Source organism: Triticum dicoccoides, chromosome 4B (assembly GCF_002162155.2).
Source record: "Triticum dicoccoides isolate Atlit2015 ecotype Zavitan chromosome 4B, WEW_v2.0, whole genome shotgun sequence".
NCBI lineage: Eukaryota > Viridiplantae > Streptophyta > Magnoliopsida > Poales > Poaceae > Triticum > Triticum dicoccoides.
Window position 1 is genome coordinate 187,677,799 of NC_041387.1, and position 21,182 is coordinate 187,698,980.

Below are 21,182 nucleotides of genomic sequence, written 5' to 3' on the forward strand. Positions count from 1 at the left end.
GCTACTCATCCTGAGATCTCATTTGCTATGTGAAAACTGAGCCGGTTTGTCTCCAATCCAGGAGATGTGCATTGGCATGCTGTTGAGCGAGTGATGCATTACTTGCGAAGTACTATGAACTGCAGAATTCACTATTCTTGGTACCCCACGGTACTTGAGGCGTATAGTGATTTTAATTGGATATCTTATGCCGATGAGATGAAAGCCACAAGTGGATATGTCTTCACACTTGGTGGTGGTGTTGTTTCCTGGAAGTCTTGCAAGCAGACAATCTTAACCAGATCGACCATGGAAGCAGAACTCACAGAATTAGACACATCATGCGTCGAAGCAAAATGGCTTCGAGAGCTTTTGAAGGATTTGCCGGTGGTTGATAAACCAGTGCCGGTATCCTTAGAACTATGATAATCAAACGGTGATTGCCAAGGCCAAGAGTTCAAAGGACAACATGAAATCCACAAAGCACATAAGAAAAGATTAAAATCTGTCAGAAAATCAAGAAACGCCGGAGTGATAGCGGTGGATTATGTACATACGGCTAAGAATCTGGCAAACCCTTTTACGAAAGGGCTATCACGGATTGTGATAGAAAGTGCATCGAGGGAGATGGGTATGAGACCCACGTAAGTTGCCATCGGGCTAACCCAACCTATGTGATCAGAGATCCCGTGAATTAGGACCTGGGAAAACAATCCAGCGGTCAACTAAGGAGAGTATCCTTTATTAACCCACTCCGTTGGAGATGCAATAATACTCTCAATTCTTTAAGGCAGATTTACTTTTGTCTAATGTGTTCCAAAGCTTGTATAAGCAAGATGCTAACCTACAGAGCATTATTTGGAGGAACACACCTATGTGAGCCCGACTGTTGGTCATAGTCTATGAGATTGGATAATCTCTAGGAAGCTCATGAGAAGGTACGGAGTATGACTTATAAGCTCCACCCATGGGGTTTAGCCTTTGGCAGCCATGTATCAGCTGACAATAGGCAAAACTTCTGCACGCCAAACCGATAATTCAGGGCTTAGTCCATTGTTCAGTTGTGAAGAAGTCTCATCATGTTGCTCTAGGTGGAAGTTCAACTTAACAGCCTCCACTAAATTTTCTGATATATCAAACATTGTTTGGAACAGTTGACAAACTTATGTGCCTCGAGATCAGGTGAAGGATTGTTGAATCATAGATGTGCTTTAGGCCCATATGAACAATGCTTCCTGGTTAATCTTGAGGCCCATGTAGGTATATGGCAGATGCTGGGAAGTTTAGTACTGCCTTGCTAGTTGAGGAGAGTTGAGACCCCTTTATAAGGGTTGCTCTACCACCTGCCACTGGGAGCTTGGGAAGAGGAGTGGTACACGCGCGCTCCTCCTCCTCCGTCGCCCGCCTCGTCACGACGTGTGCGCGTCGTGGGTTGTGGGAATGAGCTGAGCCGAAACTTATTTGCGTTCACAGGATTCGTCGACTATGTTCACGGGTGTGTGCCCCTTCTCCGGGAACGACGACTCCCTTCTTGGGAGTGCATCGACTCGGTCGTCAGCCTCCTCCCAGGCCCACGACTTCCTACCAGACGGCTTATATAAGAAGGCTCTGGCCAGTGGAGTGACCTAGTTCAGTTCACTCACTCCCTCTCGTGTAACCCTAGCCGTCATCTACTATTCCTTACTCTAAGCTGCCTCTCGCGATCCCATCCCAACAACCGCGTGCACGGTTGGTTGGGAGAGCACGTGCCTCCGAAACCCTGTCGTTCGAGATCCTGCCCGGGAGAACGGCAATAAGGTTTTTGGGGAGCGTCGCGACGCGACTGCTCCCGATCCGTCACCATCTCCTTCCGCCTCTGCTTCCACTACTTCCCCTGCATCGACACCATGGTTGACGACATCGCCGCCGCTAAGAAGAAGGCCATGGATGACGTCGAGGCTGCTGCTTCCGCCACCGCGTTGGCCTGGCCAACCGTAGGGTATGATATGTTCATCCCTCGTTTACTCGTACGTGTGCTAGTCGTATATGTGCTTCTCATAGATGGTTCACTTCTATGTTATGTACGTGCTAGTATGCTTAGGTATCGCTATGAGATGCATATCATATATGCCATGCTTACCGTTTACTCGTGGATTAGTTTAATCGAAAAGTGCTAATATTTCCACACTAATAAATATTTATAAAAACTATGGTAAGAATGCTAGCACATTCTGATGTACTACTAGGCTTTTATAGCTTCTCATGTTGCTACAATTTCTAAATTTCAGTCAAGCATTTGTGCCTTTTCACTAATCCATACAGTGAAGAATATTCACCTCTTCCAACTTCTCATTGATTTGTATCCTGTCGTGTAAGCTTCTCCTACGTGGAAATGTTTCAGTGATTTGGTCTACTTAACATGGAGACTTGGAGTAGTGCCAAGAAACCACGCCAATCTTCACGTTTAATTGTGATCTTCCCTTCATATGCATGTATGTATACAAGTTTCTGGAAACTGAAAACTATTAAATATTTTGGATTGTGAATTCCGTGGTACTGCAAGTTTAAACAAGAAGTTCATGTCCTAATATTTCTGTATTCTGTATTATGAAGAAATTAGGGTATGAATTTGGATAATAAGTCCATCTCATACAGAAAGCTTGAAACTTTGTATTGATATTGTAGGTTCATGACTTGGTGATTGCAACTATTTCCTTTTGACAAAAAAAGTGCAACCATTTTCTCTTCAGCAAGAGATTTTTTCAAGTCAAACCTGAGTTTGCCTTGATTCCTAATAATGCTTTAAATGTTGATGTCCACCTCGTTTATCTTGCAACTGGTGGTAATGCGTACAAGTATGATTTTATTGGATTTAAACTTCTACTATAGTGCTAAAATATTTGATGTCAATAATGTCAGACGGTGTGTGCCTTCTTTATTCATGGTACAAGTACTCTAAACTATCACTGCTACAGTGCACAAACGACGTGTTTTTCTCATTATATTTTGGTTGACATGGATTTTATTTATCTTCTAAAATGTATAGTCAAATTATGAATTTTAATGATTGCTTGATTTTCATGGTCAGAGGTGGACATGCATGGTTGAGTGGCCACAGGAAGAATGAGGGAAGTAGCGTGTGAGGCATTTAAGAAATGGGGACAAGGAACATTTTAGTTAATGACGACTATGTATTAGTTTGAAGTTTTATCTTTGTTATGGTAAAAAAAATAAGGTTAGATTAACCACCACGTATATCTTTAATTATTTTTAAATAAGAAATATGATCAGATTTTTTTTGAATCAATAAAATGTATATAATTTGTACAAGCACAAGGTCGAGCATGAAGGTGGAATGGTAGGAGGGGTGGGGAGAAGATTAGATATCGTTTTGTCTTCGTGCGAGGAGAGGATGGTTATGAAGAAATGAGTAGGCGGAAAGAAAGGAGAGAAAACCATTTTTATTATTATATGGGTGGAAAGACATGCCATCTTGTCCAACACACATTTTTGCATTAGGACAATTATTCGATCACTATGTTTTTTTTAATTCTGGGGCAACACACATACATTCAACTAGAAAATTCAAATTTATAGGTTGTTCATCCACCTTTTTCAAGCTATTTACATATTTGTCATCAAGTTTGCATATGATGCTGGGAAATTCAACATAAGGAAGTGAACATAAGGACACAGAAACGTTGCAATTTGAATATGAAAGAACTCAACAGACAAATAACAAATTAGTTGCTTTATCCATTAGTAAGCAAGAAACGTAAGCATCCTTCTAAAGAAGATATTAGCTATCTTGAGGCTGGAAATGCAAGCATCCTTCTAAGTAAAGATATTTGCTATCTTGAGGCTGGAAATGCAAGCATCCTTCTAAGTAAAGATATTTGCTATCTTCATGCCGGAATGCAAGCTTCCAAAGTTAACAACAATATCTCTAAAAACCAAAAACAACCTTGCAATCTTGATATAAGAATGAAAGTATAAGCAGCATCCCAGATTTTGCTATTTCTTTTGATGCTGAATCAACAATACTTATTTTAGAAAAGAAGAGGCGAAAGGATGCATGCTGTACACAATTTCGTATATCATGAGAGCAAAAACACGTTGTGGTGGTACACATTATGCGATGGAAACGTGCCCCGTGCGTCGCCCTTACCGAGCGAGGCGACCGGGGCGGTTCCCCACCCCTCCCCCTCCACGCGAGTCCCCGCCCCCCTTCCCCCTCGCCGCTGCCGCCGGCGGGCGCGGCCGGGCGTTGCCCGCGTGGCGCCCCGTAGTCCGGCGGTGGCGGCCCTCCTTCTTCCCCCGTCGCTGGACCCCGGCTCGGGCGAGCGGTCCTGGCGGCGGAGCCCTTCGGCCGGCGGCGTTCCGACGCGGATCTGGACGGCGGCGGTGCGGCGGCGTTGCCCCTTGGCGGCGGTGACGGCCCATGGCCTGCGGCGGCCGGCAACGCCCGGCTGGCCCAGATCTAGGCCCTACGGGCCCGATCTGGGTCGGGGCGGGCCTGCTGGGTGGCCGCAGTGGGCTGTTCTCCGGTGGTTTCCGGCGAGCTTCTCGCGACAGGGACGGCGGCTGCTGTGTCGCGACTGCTGCAGCACGGCGGCGAAGCTTCACGGGCCCACGCTGGGCCCGGCCGGACAGGGGGTCCGGTGTGCCTCTGCTGCTATGCCCGGTCTGCTACCGCCTAAGCCGGTGGAGGTTGTTCCCTCCCTCGTGGCTGCGGTGCTGCCGGTCCTTGTCTTCGGGTGTCTCGTTTGGATCCGGCCGGCCTCGCTTCGTTGGTCGTGGTGAGACGACGGCGGTGTCCTCGTGACTGTTGGCGCATGTTGGTGGGCGGCGGGTGTGGTGGAGCTGAAGGTTGGTCCTGGGTGGTGGGCGCGAGAGGTCGGGAGAAATCCATGTCGGGTCTTGCCGGCACCAACGCGGTGACGCCTGCGGGCGCCGCCATCCTTCTTGAAGGGCGTCAGGTGACCCTCTCCCCCCTGTACCCTCCGTGTACCGGAAGAAATCCTAGGATTCGTCCGGGCAGCAGCATCGTCATCGTCGCATTCCTTCTTGAAGGTGGTGCTTGGTACCCGGCAACTCGATGGCTTTGGAGCGTGGTGGTTATCTTCGGTGGGCGCAGCGATCGCGGTGTGCCGTAGCTTTCGTTGATCCGGCGTTGTTGGCATTTTTTCTCTTATTTTCTCTTGTTATTTTTTTTGGGCGTGCTTGTGCTGTTTGCCCCAGCGTGGTTCGGATTGTTGTATCGGGTGGTTGCTATACCAATATAGCGGGGCGTAAGCCTATTTCAGTAAAACACGTTGTGGTGGTCACCTCGGCTATGACGGTGTGCATTCCTTGGCACTGGGAATCGGCCTGGGACGCCGTAGAGGGGGAGGGGGCAATGCCGTGGAGGGAAGGGGAGACGGCGCTGAGAGGAAGGGTGGGTTGAATGCTATAGCATGGTTTGATGCCAATGACGACAACAAGAAGAGCAGGACGGGAGAATGAGATGCGAGTGTGAGCGTTGTGCCATGCGGAGAGAGAAAGAGAGAGTGAATTGCTTTTGGTTTATAATAAAAAGAAAAGGAGTGGCGCCTTCTTTAGGGAAAGCCAATTTCTGGAGAAAAATATCAAAAAATCATTTCTGGAGAATAATTACCAACAAGTGATTTATAGGTGAGCTTACACTTTATTAAATGGGAATGTGACTCACTCTACTAAAAAGTACAATGCCACTCACTCCAACTAAAAATAGACACCTGCTCACATTTGACATCTGACCAATGAATATGAATTGTATCTGGGCTTATTTTTATTTTAATATTATCTATATGTTCACTTTTGTAGATCAGAGATAAAAATCGATGGCTTCCAATGATGCTCTGAAAATGTTGATTGGCATAGCTTTATGATGCACAAGACTAAAAAATCATCGAGTTTTAACAATCAGAAGAGATGCATACAAAATATGTTCCTTATATATTTGTTATGCGTGATAATACAAAAGGTGTGTTTCTGTGTGTATATGTATATGTTTTGCAAAGTATGAGAGGGATGGAGGTGGATTACGTCGACATTCAAAAAGAATTCATCAAGGGTCCGCCTAAGGGAGGAGCCACGTGTAGAGAAGTGCTTTTCATGGATGTCATGCAACCAAGACAGTTGCACACGCGACTGTTACACACCCTCTTCGCCGACCAGAGATGGACTCCAGTCGCCACTAGCGAACGAAGGAGAAGTTCTGATTTGGCCCTTCGAATGATCACCTGAACGAACATCTAGAGATTGTAGCAGTTGAGTCCCGACATCTAAAGCATGCAAATCTAGCTGCAATGGATTATACAGGAGGCCGAGATTAGCGTCTGGACAAAACAATCGACTGAACTGGCTTGGCGTCATATACACTTAGAGAGCCCGGAACAATGGTTCAGCAGTCCTACATCGAGAATAGATCAATTGATGTAGGGGAATCTAGTGTTTGCACATCAATACTATGCAAGGCTGGGAATGAAACCTCAACGCATAGCCAAGTCGCTTCATCTTACATTTGATCGGCTGCTAGCAATCGCACATCTAAGATTCCAGTCTGAGACCAAAGTCATGTGCCTCCACTGGGCATGATCGTGCAACTGTTGATGCAATGCAAATGGACCGAAGGGCCAACACCTCGCGTGGTGTGGTAACCTCCCGAGCTCCCAGTGCATGTGTCGCTCAATGTGGCCTGAGTCAGAGCGTCAGCATCTAGCGTGGCATGATAAACTCCCAAGCCCCCAGAACATAATAAGTCACCTCTTTGTAAGAAAATCCGCTAGCAAGTACACAACTAGGTTACCGAACCCCACACATGACGTGCACTTTATAAACATACACGCATCATGCACGCCATATGCTGAAAACAACAAGTATCTCAACAAACTCTATGAATGTAAGCATGTATATTCAAAGGCTCTTTTGAGCAAAACATAACAGAGTTATTACAGTTACCTTATGGTACCCTCCTGAGGCACCAGATTGTCATATGGGACCTTCAAGCTATTTGTCGATGCCAATGTCAAGGTAGAAATCTGTGAGGGGATTAGTGTTCTCTTATGCAACAGTGTATTAAGCAAGGACTAGATCGTTGATGGCGCGTGTTGTTGCGCCCGTCTATTTTGACTTAAAAGAGTTGTTAGAGATATGAAGTAACTTGTATACATTTGTTTGCAGTGCTTTTATATACTGTACTTGTCTCTCCATTTTATAGAATATGATGGGATGTAACTAAAGAGAGAAATCAAGAATATAATGCTATGTAACTCAAGAGAACTCCAGTCCGATTAATCTGCAAAAAAGTAGTCCCTCCGTCTCAAAATAAGTGTCTCAACTTTAGTACAACTTTGTACTAAAGTTAGTACAAAGTTGAGAACTTTGTACTAAAGTTAGTACATAGTTGAGACATTTATTTTGGGACGGAGGGAGTAGTATTTTGAGTTTTCTCCTTAGGTCTAATGTTTGAGTTGTGGTATTAAGCGCGGAGATATAAATTATGATTGATATGGAACATGACCTCTTTTTGTCTCCTAAAAAGACTCCCGCAAAGACTCACATCATGATAACTAAAAAGGTATCGAGGAAAGACATGAGAGAGAGAAAAAAAGCAGTACAAATATTTCAGAACTTTGGGGCGATATTTATTATCTTAAAAAATCTCAATGCGTTCTGGCCAGTAATACAAGTATACATTATGGTCTAAGGGACAAATATTCTGCATTGCGTCAGGATAGATGACTGAATGTGTACTTGCTCAGATTTGAGGTTGTAGATTTCCATCTGATCTACAATAATAATAAAAATTCTGAAACTCAATATCAAATGCCAGTGGGTTGTTATGAAAGAATGGTTCAAGTTGTGTTACATCTTAACCAACTTACAGTTGCTTACACTGAAGTACAAACAAAATACTTGTTAGCTAGGAAAATGAATTGAGGAAATAACTACATAAGTAGTGTGCCAAGGAGAAGCGCACAACAGTTATAATTGCTCCCTAAATAACATGGTGTATGTTGATGAAAGAAACAATAATAACAACATTACCTACAGAGCATTTTTGCTAGTATCATGTGTTCCACGGATCTGACCTTGTTTTCTGTGCAGGTCTTGAGGGCATTGTTAAGTACTCCCTCTGTCCGAAAAAACTTGTCCTTGATATGGATGTATCTAGCACCAAGTTAGCGCTAGATACAACCATTTGAGGAACAAGCTTGGGACAACCTTTTCCGGACCGAGGGAGTAATAAACTAATAAAGATGGAGACTGCAGGTCTGAATATATTACTCACTAATTAGACTTGCTAGCTAGTACCTCCGTCCAGGTTTATTAGGCCCCCCACTATTTTGAGCCAAACTTTGACCATCCATATTCCCAGTAAAATATAAAATATATTGTACAAAAAGTACATGGTTGGATTTGTATTTGAAAGAGCTTTCCGATGATATAATTTTTGTGACATACTTAAATTTATTGGTCGGCCTAATAAACCCGGATGGAGGGACTTGCTAGCTATGAGAAAACTTGGGAATCAATCTGAGGTCCTAATGAAGAAACTCATTGATCTCATTAGTTAGCCGATCGATGCAGCCTTGATTCACACGTTGGCAAAAGGTAGAGCTGGCCGCTAGCATGTCGTCTTCTCGTGGGATTTCAACCTTCTCGGTTAGTATAATCCGTTGAGACATATATTTTGCAATTGGAATAGTAAAAAGTAGTCTAGCAGCGAACCCAGGCTACAGATAATGGAAAGGGATTGAACAATCACAACCGAAACCAGGGTAGTAAATGAGTCTCACTTTGTTTGAAGACGGTCATTCTAGAATGCATGTCGGCAGATTCAGTATTTTACTACAACTTATTGTCGATGAGAAAGTCAAAATAAATGGAGTTATAATGAAGTAAACACCTATTCTGGGCCTAGACTACAAATGTGTTGGTTGGGTTGTTCAAGAAGATAGAACACAAGAGCACAAAAATAAAACAGTTTTGAGCATCTTGGATGGATCTGCTTCAGTTTGCGCCTGGTCAACATGTTTGTAAGCAATATCAATGGTACTGAAAATGACTTCTCACAAATGATGACATGCATGTCAATAAAGCGATGAGCCCAATCCTTGTATTATGCATGTTTATTAAAGACTTGCGAAGCTAGAGAAGCCAAGTCCTTTTCTTTAAGAACACAACAAGTGGTACACTTGCAAACAAGACTGCTTCAATTCATCAACTAATTGGTTTTCCAATTGCTAGCTAGACATCGCACCACAGATCCAATGAAATTAATACTCGGCCATTCAATGAATCTGCATCGTACAAAACCATTCTAAAACGGGGATGAACATGCTAACCTTTGTTTTGTTTGAACGCCGACCATTTCAGAATGTGTATGTCAGGCTAAGGTTGTGGCAAACACAATAATTTTCTTCACGACATTGTATTCCAAGTGCAGTAAAACTATTGCAAGTGCAGACCATATATTGTAGTTTGCATAGTGAAATATTTTTGCATATGTACGTAGATTCAGTTTGTTCAACTTACAATCAAGAAACTAAATGAAATTAGTGGTGGGAAGCTAGAGTACGTAACATCTACCTAGATGGAGCCTTGCAGGCACGTCTGAACATGATGCATATACATTACTAAAGGAAACTTGGCAGCCATACCTAGGTAGCGATGAAGGTTCAGGTTAGCCGAATGTGGAGCTGGCTTCTAGCACGTTTCTTCAATGGGGGTTTTGCTGCATCCATCTTGAGATTAATAAAATCACAATTTTAGTAGTAATCAACAGTCTAGCGAGCAGCTACATAGACGCGGGTTGAACAGTCAAGGCTTTACAAACCACGGGGGTGAATGAGGAAGGATGCCTCACTTTTATTGAGCGATGACCACTCCAGATCATGGCTTCCTGACATGGCTGTTGTTTGCGAAGTGAAACAATTGTGCATCCAATCCACGGCTGCTGGCGAAAAGAGGAGAAATTAGCATGGAGTACCTGTGCAGAGTGAGGTGATTACTGCACTGGGCAGGAAAGTGTATGGCACCTGCGTAGACAGAGCCATTGGGGTCGGCTCCTCGGACACCTCCTCTCCGCTGTATAAGCATTAGACAGCAGCATATACTGAAAATATACATTGGGCAACATCATTTTGAGTACACAAATATATGGCCAACAATCAAGAAAAACGGATAGCGTATAGGAGAGAAGAGACCAACGAAATTTAACAGAGGAGACGAAATTTGTGAATCGCTCCTATCTGAATCTCCTATCTGTCTCTGCTAGAACATACACAAGGGGAGGAGGCTAGGATCTGTAGCACTTTCGCTGTTGCATCAAGATTATTTCCCACTGCCTCACCTCTAGAAGAAATTTTCTTCACCCGTCAATGATGAGGAGAGGTCGGAGAGCACGCGGTCGATGGTCAGGGAGAGCGCAACAGTCTTTGTGGAGTCGTCGTGGCCTTGTGCACGGCTTGTGCACCCTCGCCGGCGCCGCCTCCTCCTCAGTCACCAATTCCAACCCCTAGGATGACTCCCTCGTGCACTTCGACTGGATCCACCGAGATGAACACGCGCCGCTAGATCGCCTCGTCCCCTCGCACGAGATCCCATCGCGCGCCTCAGCTGGATCCACCAAGAAGACCGTGCACCTTGGAAGGATCACACCGCAGATGGCTTGCATCAACGTGGGGACGAAGTAGAGTGGGAGGAGCTCCAGGCCGCCGTCGCCATGGGATGTGGTGCCTCCGCCGCATCTGGGAAGGTGCCGCGACCCCGCCTCAGATGATGCAATCGCCTTGGAGGGACGGAGGCGTCGCAGAGGCAGCAAAATCAGTGGGAGCGGCGGCGGCAAGGTAGATAGCGGCCGACAGGGTCGACGTCGCCATTGGAGCGGCCCAGCAGAGCACCAGCCGAGTCATCTCAGCCGCCAGCTTCGTTAGGTTTCTTGAGGGCTAAGAGAGCAAAGGGGAAGAGGATAGGAAAAAGGCAGAAATCACATATTTGACCTGAGGCCCAAATCAAATCATAAACTGACCTGCTTCCGAAAAAAATTCGCTCTGCTGACCCTTTCGAGTGGCTCCCGACAGCTAGGCGCCGCACCCTACTGTGCAGCGTCCTTCCATTAGGCGTCGCACCTCCTGTCAGCGTGGCAGCCCGAGGCCAGGCGCGGCCCCACACACACCTGTGCAACGCCTAAGTACTAGGCGCCACACTGTGACGTGCAGTGCCTAGCCCTTAGGCGCTGCACAGTTACTTAAGCGCGGCTGCCCCAGCCCGACCAGGTAGTTCTTCATCTCTCCGCTCTCTGGACAGAGAGCAGCGGCGGCGCCCCCATCTAATCCCCCCACATCCCTCTCAGATCTGAAGATTTGATCCGTGGATTCGATCTCCAATCCATTCTACTAGGTAAACTCTTCCGTTCTCTTTCTTTTCCTCTGTAAATTTGTTGCCATTTTAGAGATTTGTCCGAGATTTGATGGAACCTTTGATTTGCTTGATTTGCTCGATTTAGGATGTGTAGTCATATTGGTAGTACCGTAGTGTTATTGATTAGTTCACAATATATGATTCTTGTTAGTGAAACCCTAGATTGTTAGTTTTTTTAGATATATATGAGATGCCTATTTTTATAGATAACTATGAGATGTTGATTTTTGTAGAGATGTTTGTTTAGATATATATTAGATGTTGAGTTTATTTCAAATATTAGATGTTGAGTTTATTTGAAATATTAGATGTTTAGTTTATTTGAACACATATGACATATTCATTGTGTGAGAAGGAGATGTTGAGATTCTTGTAGTTGAACACATGTTATATGTTTAGTGTATACCGATATTTGAGATGAAGATGAACTCTTATATGTTTACTGTTTGAAATTGTAAGGATGGTTTGGCTTCTGGACGATGTCTACGACGTGCAACACCGGGCCTACATGATGCACGAGAAGGACAAGGTAATAATGAGTAATCTAAATCTTTTGCAAATTTGCCTTTAGTTGAAATTTACATGCCCTAAGATTTGTCATTACTTGTTTTTTGCAGAAGCTTGAACCTCTAAAGATTCGGTATCACGGGGTCTCTGGTCCTGCCATGCCTTACGATGAGCGGTACACACCGTACATCAAGCAGGCAGGACTACTCCTGTGGATTCTGTTGGTCAGCCGGTCCACGTCGAATCTGAACGCTCCACTGGTGTCCGCTCTTGTTGATCGGTGGAGGCCGGAGACGCACAGTTTCCATCTTCGGACTGGGGAGATGACCATGACGCTCGAGGATGTCTCGTTGATCACCGGTCTTGCTATCGATGGGAGGCCTCTCTATATGAGCACCGATTCTGATGGGTGGCGTGAGCAGATGATTACTCTTATCGGTATGGCTCCTACCGAGGCTGAGGCTGATGTAGAGGAGGGAGAAGAGAAGAAGAAGAGGGAAAGGAAAGCAGCCGGAGCTGCTTTCACGTGGATTCAAAATAACTTTGCGACGTGCCCTCCGGATGCCACTGATGATGTGATCCAGACACATGCTCGTGTGTATATGTGGTACGTTGTGTCGAGGACTTTGTTTCCTGACTCCACTGGCAAGAACGCTCCATGGATGTGGCTGAAGGCGTTGACCGTCTTCGATAGCAAATGGGGCTGGGGTTCAGCGACTCTTGCCTACTTGTACCGACAGGTAGTTGGTCTGTTTTGTGATCAACTCATTTCTTCATTAGCAATGCAAGCTTGCTGTCAAGTTAACATTGTTTTTCTTTCATATGTAGTTGGACGATGCGTGTTGCGGGATCACAGATAGTGCAGGCATTGGTGGTAATCTGCTTCTACTTTCTGTATGGAGCTGGGAGCGTCTGCCTGTTGGACGCCTGAAGAGCGTCAGGTTTGATCCTTGGTATGCAGATGAACATGACGAATTACGGCGCCCCACGTGGGCTTACAAGTGGAATATCGTTTCCGAAATGACGAACGATGTCAACCTCATGTACCAAAAGTACATTGCCGAGTTGGACACGATTACGCCTGAGCAGGTAAGGATGTCATTACTTCAGTCCTTTCTCATGCTTGCTTGAAAAATAGTCATCAAATTTGCATTGTTGCCCTGTTTCATAGGTGGAATGGCAGCCATATGGCGTGGGTGAGAGCTTGGGGTACACCGAGGAGTTCCGCTTCAACCCGATGTGCTTGCGGGATAAGGATCTCTGGCTTATGCGGTGCCCACTGATATGCAACTGGGCGGTTGAGTTTCATTTGCCGCATCGCGTGTATCGTCAGTTTGGTCTGTTCCACCTCACCCGCCGGAGTGGGTGGACACGGACAAAGCACTTCATAGGTAAGAGAGCATGTCTGCGTATGCTTCCTCCCAATTGTCATACAACATCTTGAATGCGGCTTGCTTCGCCTTCCATGCCTTGTCGTACTTCACCTTGTAATGAAAGATGGCTTTCACAAGGTCAATGACACTCTTGATGCTCATTATTGGAAGTGTGGATATTTGGTTGGACAGCCTGTAAGCAATGAACTCGGACGTGAGTTGTCTGTGTTGTTGGTACACAAGCTTGCCATCCGCATTCTTGTGCCGGCACATGTGAGTTGGTAGACAACTCACTATGCGCCAAGTGGGGCCTCCTTTCCATGGCCTTGCACGCACAATCCATGGACATGTTGGCACTTCACATTTGACCGTGTAACGCACATTCACGTCTGAGTTGGACACTTATGTGGACGATAATGTGTAACCGAGTAGTTATCGAGCCACATCTTCAATTCCAAGAAGGATTGAAACTCACAACCGGGATATATCCCGTTCTTGCCGTCTTCCAAATCACGGTGAGAACTTGGCCTAGCTCCAAGAGATATGAATTTGCCACCATCCACAACGGCTTCATCCGCGAGACTAAGATCCTTGAACAATGGTGTCTTGTGATCCCGCCCGAATACCTTCTTGAATGCTTGGGCCTCCTTGGGCATGAACCCCTCCTCATCAACTTCTTCATCGGGACCATCATCATCCGAGTCCGATGCATATGCACGGGAAAAAGGGATGGATTGGTCCATTGTCTCTTGCACATGATATTTGTAGAGATCACCCACATTGTTGTCATGGAGATCAACTCCATTGTCATCCTCTTCGTACTCATCATTCTCCTCTTCAAAACCTTCATTTTGGTTGTTTGGAGTCGGGCTCATTGTTGGCCAATCTTGTTGCATGAAATGAGGTTCACTCATTTGATCTTGGTTCATGGGTGGGGGAGTGCTAGCAACCAACGGGGAGGGGTTCCGGTTCAAGTCTAAATTCAAAGTAGACTCAACCTTCTTGGAGGCAAATAACTCAAGAGCCTTGTCTAGAGATTCGGCAACCATCTCCTTGTATGCAACCCAACGTTGCTCGGAGTTCACACGCATTGTCTTCCAACGGATGTGCATTCCAAAACCAACATTATGCCTTCCCTCTAACTCAACAACGTCACTTGGGTCCATCCAATTCAAATCGTTCCTCACTTGTTCCAAAAGCTCCGCATAGCTAGGACTACTCTCAAACACCATGTCAAGCTCATCCGGGTCCGTCTCAACATTGCCTTTCAAAAAGGCCTCTTTATCCACATGATGAACATAAACACATGTTCTCCCCATCCCTACAATAATCAAAAACACACATATATCAAGTAAGTACTTAACAAAAATATTTGCACACATATGCCCTAACATATATATGAATTAATAACCCTAACCCCCACATAACAATTACCACAACCCTAACCATAGCATAACCCTAACACCAACATCAAACACACATAACCCTAACACCAACATCAAACACACATAACCCTAACCCTAGCATACTATGGAAGTCTAACCAACCCAAGTTAGCAAAGAAACATGACATCATTCAACACAAATTTGCAAATCCAAGCAAAAACTAGGGTTTCCTCAAACTAGCAAGATTTGAGCAAATGTGACAATTCCTATGGATGAAAACGAGGGGATCGGAGGAGATTACCTTAAGGGAGGGGTTGGCTTCGAAATCCACGGTCAAATACTCCGGATTTGCAAGATTTGAGAAGGATTTGAGAGGGGGGGAGAGGGGAAGAGAGGAGGGCCACAAGACTAAGGGTTTGGGTGGGGTGGGAGTGTGTGGGGTGGGGGTGGGAGGGGAGAGAGGGTGGGGCCAGCCCAAGTGAAACACAGACTGTGCAGCGCCCAAGATCTAGGCGCCGCACATTACAGGTGTGGCGCCTAAGCCTTAGGCGCTGCAGTGCTGTCTATGGGGCCGCAACTGGACCAGGACTGCCACGCTGGCAGGAGGTGCGACGCCTAAGCCAAAGGCGCTGCATAGTAGTGTGTGACGCCCAGCTGTCGGGCGCCACACGAAAGGGTCAGCAGAGCGAAATTTTTTCGGAAGCAGGTCAGTTTGTGATTTGATTTGGGCCTCAGGTCAAATATGTGATTTCTACCTAGGAAAAATGGGTCACACAGCCCAATACGAGCCCGATCAACCACGGGGCTCCAATTTTGCCACGGGAGCAGCTGCCCAGCTCAGATTGCGGGAAGTGCTGCCGTGAGAGTTTTATCGAACGGTCGAAAACTTTAAACCTGAAGATCTGGCGGCTGTGAATGCTAATGGCCTGAGAGAGCTTCTAAGGTGCACAGTTATAATGTATTAAAATGGGTACAAATGATGTAAAAGGTCTTATGTTAGTTCACGAGGGAGTACTCAGCAAGAGTTACATTAGAACTATCTTGCTCAAGTGCGAAAGAAGAGGATTGTGAACTAGTTTGCAAAAATGTCAGTTTTGACCTTTAGCTGACCTGGTTCACTTTTGTGCAATAGTGGTGGCCCAACCCCTCTAAGTCTGCTCACTTGTGCTTTGTGTCATACTACCAACTAATGTTTAAATGATTCACTTTTGTGCATAGTGGCAGCCAACCTCTCTTGATGGGCACTAGTGGCGGGGGCGCCACCTCGTGGCGCCTCTTGAGGCAAAATTGTATGCACTAATCAAGCTTTCCTATTTGTTAATGTCTTTGCATGACAGCATGTGTAATTCAGCAAAAAAAAAGAGGCAGTCTAGATGAGCGTAGTGGTTCGAATATAAGACACGGCAAAAACTGCAGGAGACAAGTGTTCATTCATAAATGAGAGCATGCGTAGTAGTTTCATAGATACTAACAGGTCTATTTAACAAAGAAGATTGTGAAGCAAAACAAGAATTGTAAAATGGCAAGACATTTCAATTCCCACATTCAATTGACAACGACCGACCAAATACCATTGCAGTTTAGTGATTTTAGGGGAAAAAAGATTTATTCTAGCCACAGAGAGATATTTGCTTGGAAGTTCCGACACGTTCGATAATCACCAATTGACGGTTTCCCAACCTGAAGCAAGAAAGAGAAGTACGATGAGTTTAAATAAGATGTTCACCATTATGAGTTTGATATCGGATGAGATAAAATACACAGAAATCCACATCATAAAACAAACAAAAAATCCTGGCAACAAAAAAATGACATGCATTGTAATTTTCCTGCATAAATAAAAGAACTATCTGAGCATTCAAATTGGGAAAACTAAAATGTTCTAATATCAAGAAAAAACTAAAATGTTCTAACAAAATTAAGTCCATAGCGAAACACACAGGCAGTTACCCATAGTTCTGTACTGAAGTAGGTAGTCTAAAAATCTCAAGGCTATTTCCTGTAACATCATCAATTTCTGACTACAAGTGCAAAGCTGGAGAAGAAGAAAATGAAAATGAAGCAGATCTGCTACTTCATTTATAAGTTTAAATAGTAGCATTGTACCATTTGTATTTTTTTAATAGCCTTTAGACATTGCCCAAAATTGCATATTTGGTTATTACTATATTTGGTACAATCTAGATGGCAGGAAAACAACTATAAGACTACAGTACATCCACATTTTAGTTTCTATTCATGAACACAGGTGAAATGCGTAACAATAACATATGGTTTTCCTTCAACAGCTGATCTAAGAGTAACTCCTTCAGCTGCATACCACCAATTCATGTTTTGGGATCCTTATAGGAAAGAGCTGATGGAGTGGGAGATATACTACACCATTGAACATACCAACATAATATGTGCAAACTAAACATAGATGATGTTTATGATACAACAAATAAAAGACATAGATAAGCCCTTTGCATGCTGGGTTGTGGTGATATATTGCTGAAATCAGCAGTCATATATTTAGAAAATACACAACTTTATGAAAGCAGAGAGAAACGACTGCAGAACTGAAACTCCTAATGTAGAGAAGGAAACTACAAGAAACTACAAGCAAATGCTATAATTAAATTACCCTGTGAAACCCCATTTTCCTGGCTTAGTTCCCTAGATTTCATTGTGACAATTAAACTATCAGCTTGACATAAAAAGGACATGCATATCAGCTAGCACATAGATAGAGAATATTAACATTGATTTCTACTGTTTGATCCACACAAATAGAAAAAGGGGCATATAAATGTGTAAAACTACACATTTCAATGGAAAAGGAAACTTTCAATAAATACTACCTTTAATTCTTAGTTCAATTTGATCTGCATGCACATGTTAGAAAGTTAAAACACAAACTCAATTCAACTAAATTGAATCTTTGAAAACAATGTCAATATTCCAATAATAGAAATAGGGAACATTATATGAACTTTGCAGCAGTTATCACTACATGATAGTAGCACTGAGGCCCATGAGCATCATACCTTCCATCCTCTACCTTCATGCTGAAAAAGCAGATTTTTTGTCAGCTATAATTAGTATGCATTTACCATAAAACGGAATCAAGCTATCTTCAGTTAATTCATAATGTTCTCACCACTTAAGTAGTAGAAGTATGACAGTAAGTACGAGATACCAAGTGAGTCAATGACAATCTGCGCATCCAAGATGTCACCGGACAAGACAAGGATCATCAAGAGGTATATAATCTCTCGGCAGTACATGATGGTGGCCTCTAGCAATAGATGGCCCACACCTAGAGAAGAAAAGTGGTTGGAAACGTTAAAAGTAAGGCCTCCAACTCTTACAAGAAAACATTTCAGTTAATCTTTTACCTTGGGAGGTACTCTACCTTTTGTAAGTGTTGTTGTTCTCATTGTCTCATGAGAGTTGACACTTGAGCATTAACTTCCTATGTTAATTATGAAACAACCATGCTCAGATAAGCGAGAAGAGTGACATTAACCCTGAAAAATAAACAAGTATTCGTCTGAACCCAACCTTTCTCTGCTTTCCACCAGTCTGGGAGAACTTATCTGTTATCAAACAACACTAGAAAATTCACAACCTGAGACGAACAATTCTGAGACAAACAACATTTGAAAATTCCACCAGTGTGAACAACAAACACATGAAACTGATATGATCAAACATGGCTCCTACTAACTTTTGTTTTTCATTTAGGAAACAATATAACTGAAAGCACAGATGTCACGACTAACCAAAATAAACTAAAAATCAAGGGAAACATGTGATCATCAGTAGTGGTACAGTATTAGAATCAATTACAGTATAACCCACAAGAGCAAGCCATCATTCACTTACTAAGTTTGTACTTCTGATCCCCTATGCTTTAATAAACATGAAATTCTTCTTTATTTTCTTGATCCAGATTATTTCATGATGTCACTTAATTCATAGTACAGATTTTCTCTTAACATGGGATAAGAATAGAGACTAACCCTGAAACAAATTGATGCTTAACTTGACTGAAGCTAGATCCTATTCTCTGAACCAAAGATCAAGTAAACAGTAGAAGTCACTCATAAATTATTTGACTAAGATTTGTTCATGGTATCCCCTAGCCCAAGGTTGTACCTGATGTTGATGGCATCGAAAATAATCAAGACATTAGTACCATCCTAAAAGATTTGATTGTTGCAACCAAACTCTAAATACAATTAGTGCCTGCATCTAGCACCTCTGGTTCCCTTGCTCCCACACATGTCATGGATCCGCCAATTGGATAACTCTCTGTTGTACTGTATTGACACAAAATAAAACATTCGATTAGCTTGAATCAAAATTCTGCAACCATTTGTACTTACAAGAGTGTCAAAAGGGATATTCATTGCACGTAACATAAGAATCCAAAATTGTTTTTACCTAACAGAAGACACCAGGGCCAGAATCTTGTGTCATTAATACAATCCTGATGGCGAGGGTGGCGAAGCGACGACAAGATCTGCCCCGATGACGATCATCCAAAAAATATCAACATAATCTACTAAACAAACTTCATTACCTAAGGAACAAGCTCATTACCAAATGTAGTATTCAAAGACGTTCTTCGATAACGAAAGTTGCAATCAATTAAGACCTGCCAGAACATATTGCAACCTAATTGGTGCTCAATATTCGTTGGCCTCGACTTTCTGCCATGCTCCATGACTCACATGATGATGCTAGATTTGATTCAACGTTTCTTTTGTTCAGTTCTATTTTCTTGATCCTCGTTGTGTTTTCATCGATGTTTGATTCAGCCTACTTATGTATATTACAACCTTAAGTGCTATGGCAGTATGGCTCATTAATTAGAGGGAAAAGTCTACGAACGCCTCAATGTTGTTGAGGATGGGGATGTCTAGATTGTCACGCTCTTGGGTACAGAGGAGGGACACAAGAAGCAGAATGTGTAGGCTTGAATAAACTTGTATAGTGGTTGCTGGTTCAGAACTTTCGCTGTCTAGGAACATGGCGTTGTATTCAACAAAGTCCGGATGCAGCTACCTATTATAATAAAAGGAGCGTGTTTACCAAGACTCAAATTACATAGATTATCTCCCTTTCATCAAACACCTTCTAGGTAACCAAAGACAGATTTTTTTTGAGATTAAATGGACTGGAGACTTACCAACGAGCGGATATGAGTATGTGTCTTGTCATCCTGCTATTGACTAAGATCAGAATCACATTTCTTAAGGAAGCTTTAGACATCTTCAGGAAACACATGTAGGCGACCAATAACCATCCAAATCGACAGGTTCATCAAATTTATGTAAAGATACCAAGGATCCATAGTACAAGCTGCAACATTCATTCATTACAAATCCATTTTAGTTGAACATATGATGGAACCTGTAACAACCAAATCACGAAAATCAAAACAAATTACAGAAGGGGAGAGGGGGAGAGGGGTGCGGTGGATGAGCATACCCATAGCTGTCATTCACAACACAAACCAAAGCTGGATGCTACCGTGGGTGATGTACAATCTCATGGCCGCCGGAATCTGCAACGCTAGCGCCATGGCTGGGTCGAGCCACCTCCCTCACCAAAGGAAGCTGCTGGGAAGTCGGTAGTGCCACCGCCACATCAAGAAGGTGCCGAGCCTCCGTCAGCACCTCGATGCAATCCCCTCGCTTGATTTTCTGATGAACTATCTTCATTCTTGTTATAGCTGAACACTCTGCTTGTGAAGAACAAAATAACATAAGCACATTTGCAGGGAGGAGAAGAAAAGAAGGGTATAACCAAGCACCTATTGTGGGCTCCAACATCCATGGCCTCCAACCTCTTAATCCTGCCCTATTCGTCCATGCGCAAGCCGCCGACTGCACGAACTACGCTTCCAGCAGTCCTCCATGGTCTGCTACACCAGGGCAGAAACAGAGGAGTAAACAAAGGAAGAGAAATACAAGGGATGAGAAAGGAAAGGAGTTCCCTGCACGCGAGGTTAGTGGTGGCGGATCATGACCAACAATTACGGGAAGTCGTCGCCGGACACATCGGCCAATGCTGGTTCGTCCACCCAGTCGAGGTTGTTGACGAGGCCAGCACCCCCCATGAGGCACCGTCGCCATCCCCATGGGTTGCAGGGCCTCCATCGCTAACGAGATGGGGGGTGTGGCGGTTTGGGGCAACGGAGAAAGGGGAGAGTGAGCGAGACGAGGAGGTTGCGTGGGAGCAAGGAGAAAAGGGGGGCGCGTTCTAGGGAAGGTAGTATCTGGGCAAAGACCTACCGTACGTGGTACAGACCCCGCCGCCCCTACCGTAAATCAGCCCCACAGGTCAGCCAACCGCACTACTGCACATGCACACAAGCACGGTAACCGACGCTGACACCGCTCAGGACGAGGCAGAGGTAAATATCGCAAGCACATCAAAGAGAACACGCAAAGGAATTGACAATGGGCCCGATGAAAAACAAGGGACCACCTGCAACCACGCCACGCACCACAGGAAC

General features: G+C 44.2%; 2 long non-coding RNA genes across 17 annotated transcripts; both read right to left on the bottom strand.

The window, feature by feature from the left end:
* Positions 1–6,077: 6,077 nt before the first annotated feature.
* LOC119295721 lies at positions 6,078–11,150 on the bottom strand. Of its 3 annotated transcripts, none has more exons than XR_005144164.1 (5): positions 10,337–11,150; positions 10,023–10,099; positions 9,851–9,937; positions 6,940–9,728; positions 6,078–6,282 (listed from the first exon to the last, which is right to left on the bottom strand). It is a non-coding gene; the product is annotated as an uncharacterized LOC119295721 (long non-coding RNA). The 3 variants fall into 3 exon arrangements; XR_005144163.1 differs by having other exon boundaries at positions 6,078–6,844; XR_005144162.1 differs by having other exon boundaries at positions 6,078–9,728; positions 10,337–11,149.
* A 4,152-nt stretch (positions 11,151–15,302) lies between these two features.
* On the bottom strand, positions 15,303–20,901 carry LOC119295722. 14 transcript variants are annotated; one of them, XR_005144178.1, is made up of 10 exons: positions 20,478–20,901; positions 20,153–20,405; positions 19,851–20,023; positions 19,103–19,181; positions 18,815–18,978; positions 18,679–18,725; positions 18,218–18,252; positions 18,069–18,128; positions 17,814–17,972; positions 15,357–17,721 (listed from the first exon to the last, which is right to left on the bottom strand). It is a non-coding gene; the product is annotated as an uncharacterized LOC119295722 (long non-coding RNA). The 14 variants fall into 14 exon arrangements; XR_005144171.1 differs by having other exon boundaries at positions 15,303–16,351; positions 17,701–17,721; positions 18,052–18,128; positions 18,218–18,978; XR_005144167.1 differs by having other exon boundaries at positions 15,356–17,721; positions 18,052–18,128; positions 18,218–18,978; positions 20,478–20,585; positions 20,694–20,901.
* Between the last annotated feature and the right edge of the window lie 281 nt (positions 20,902–21,182).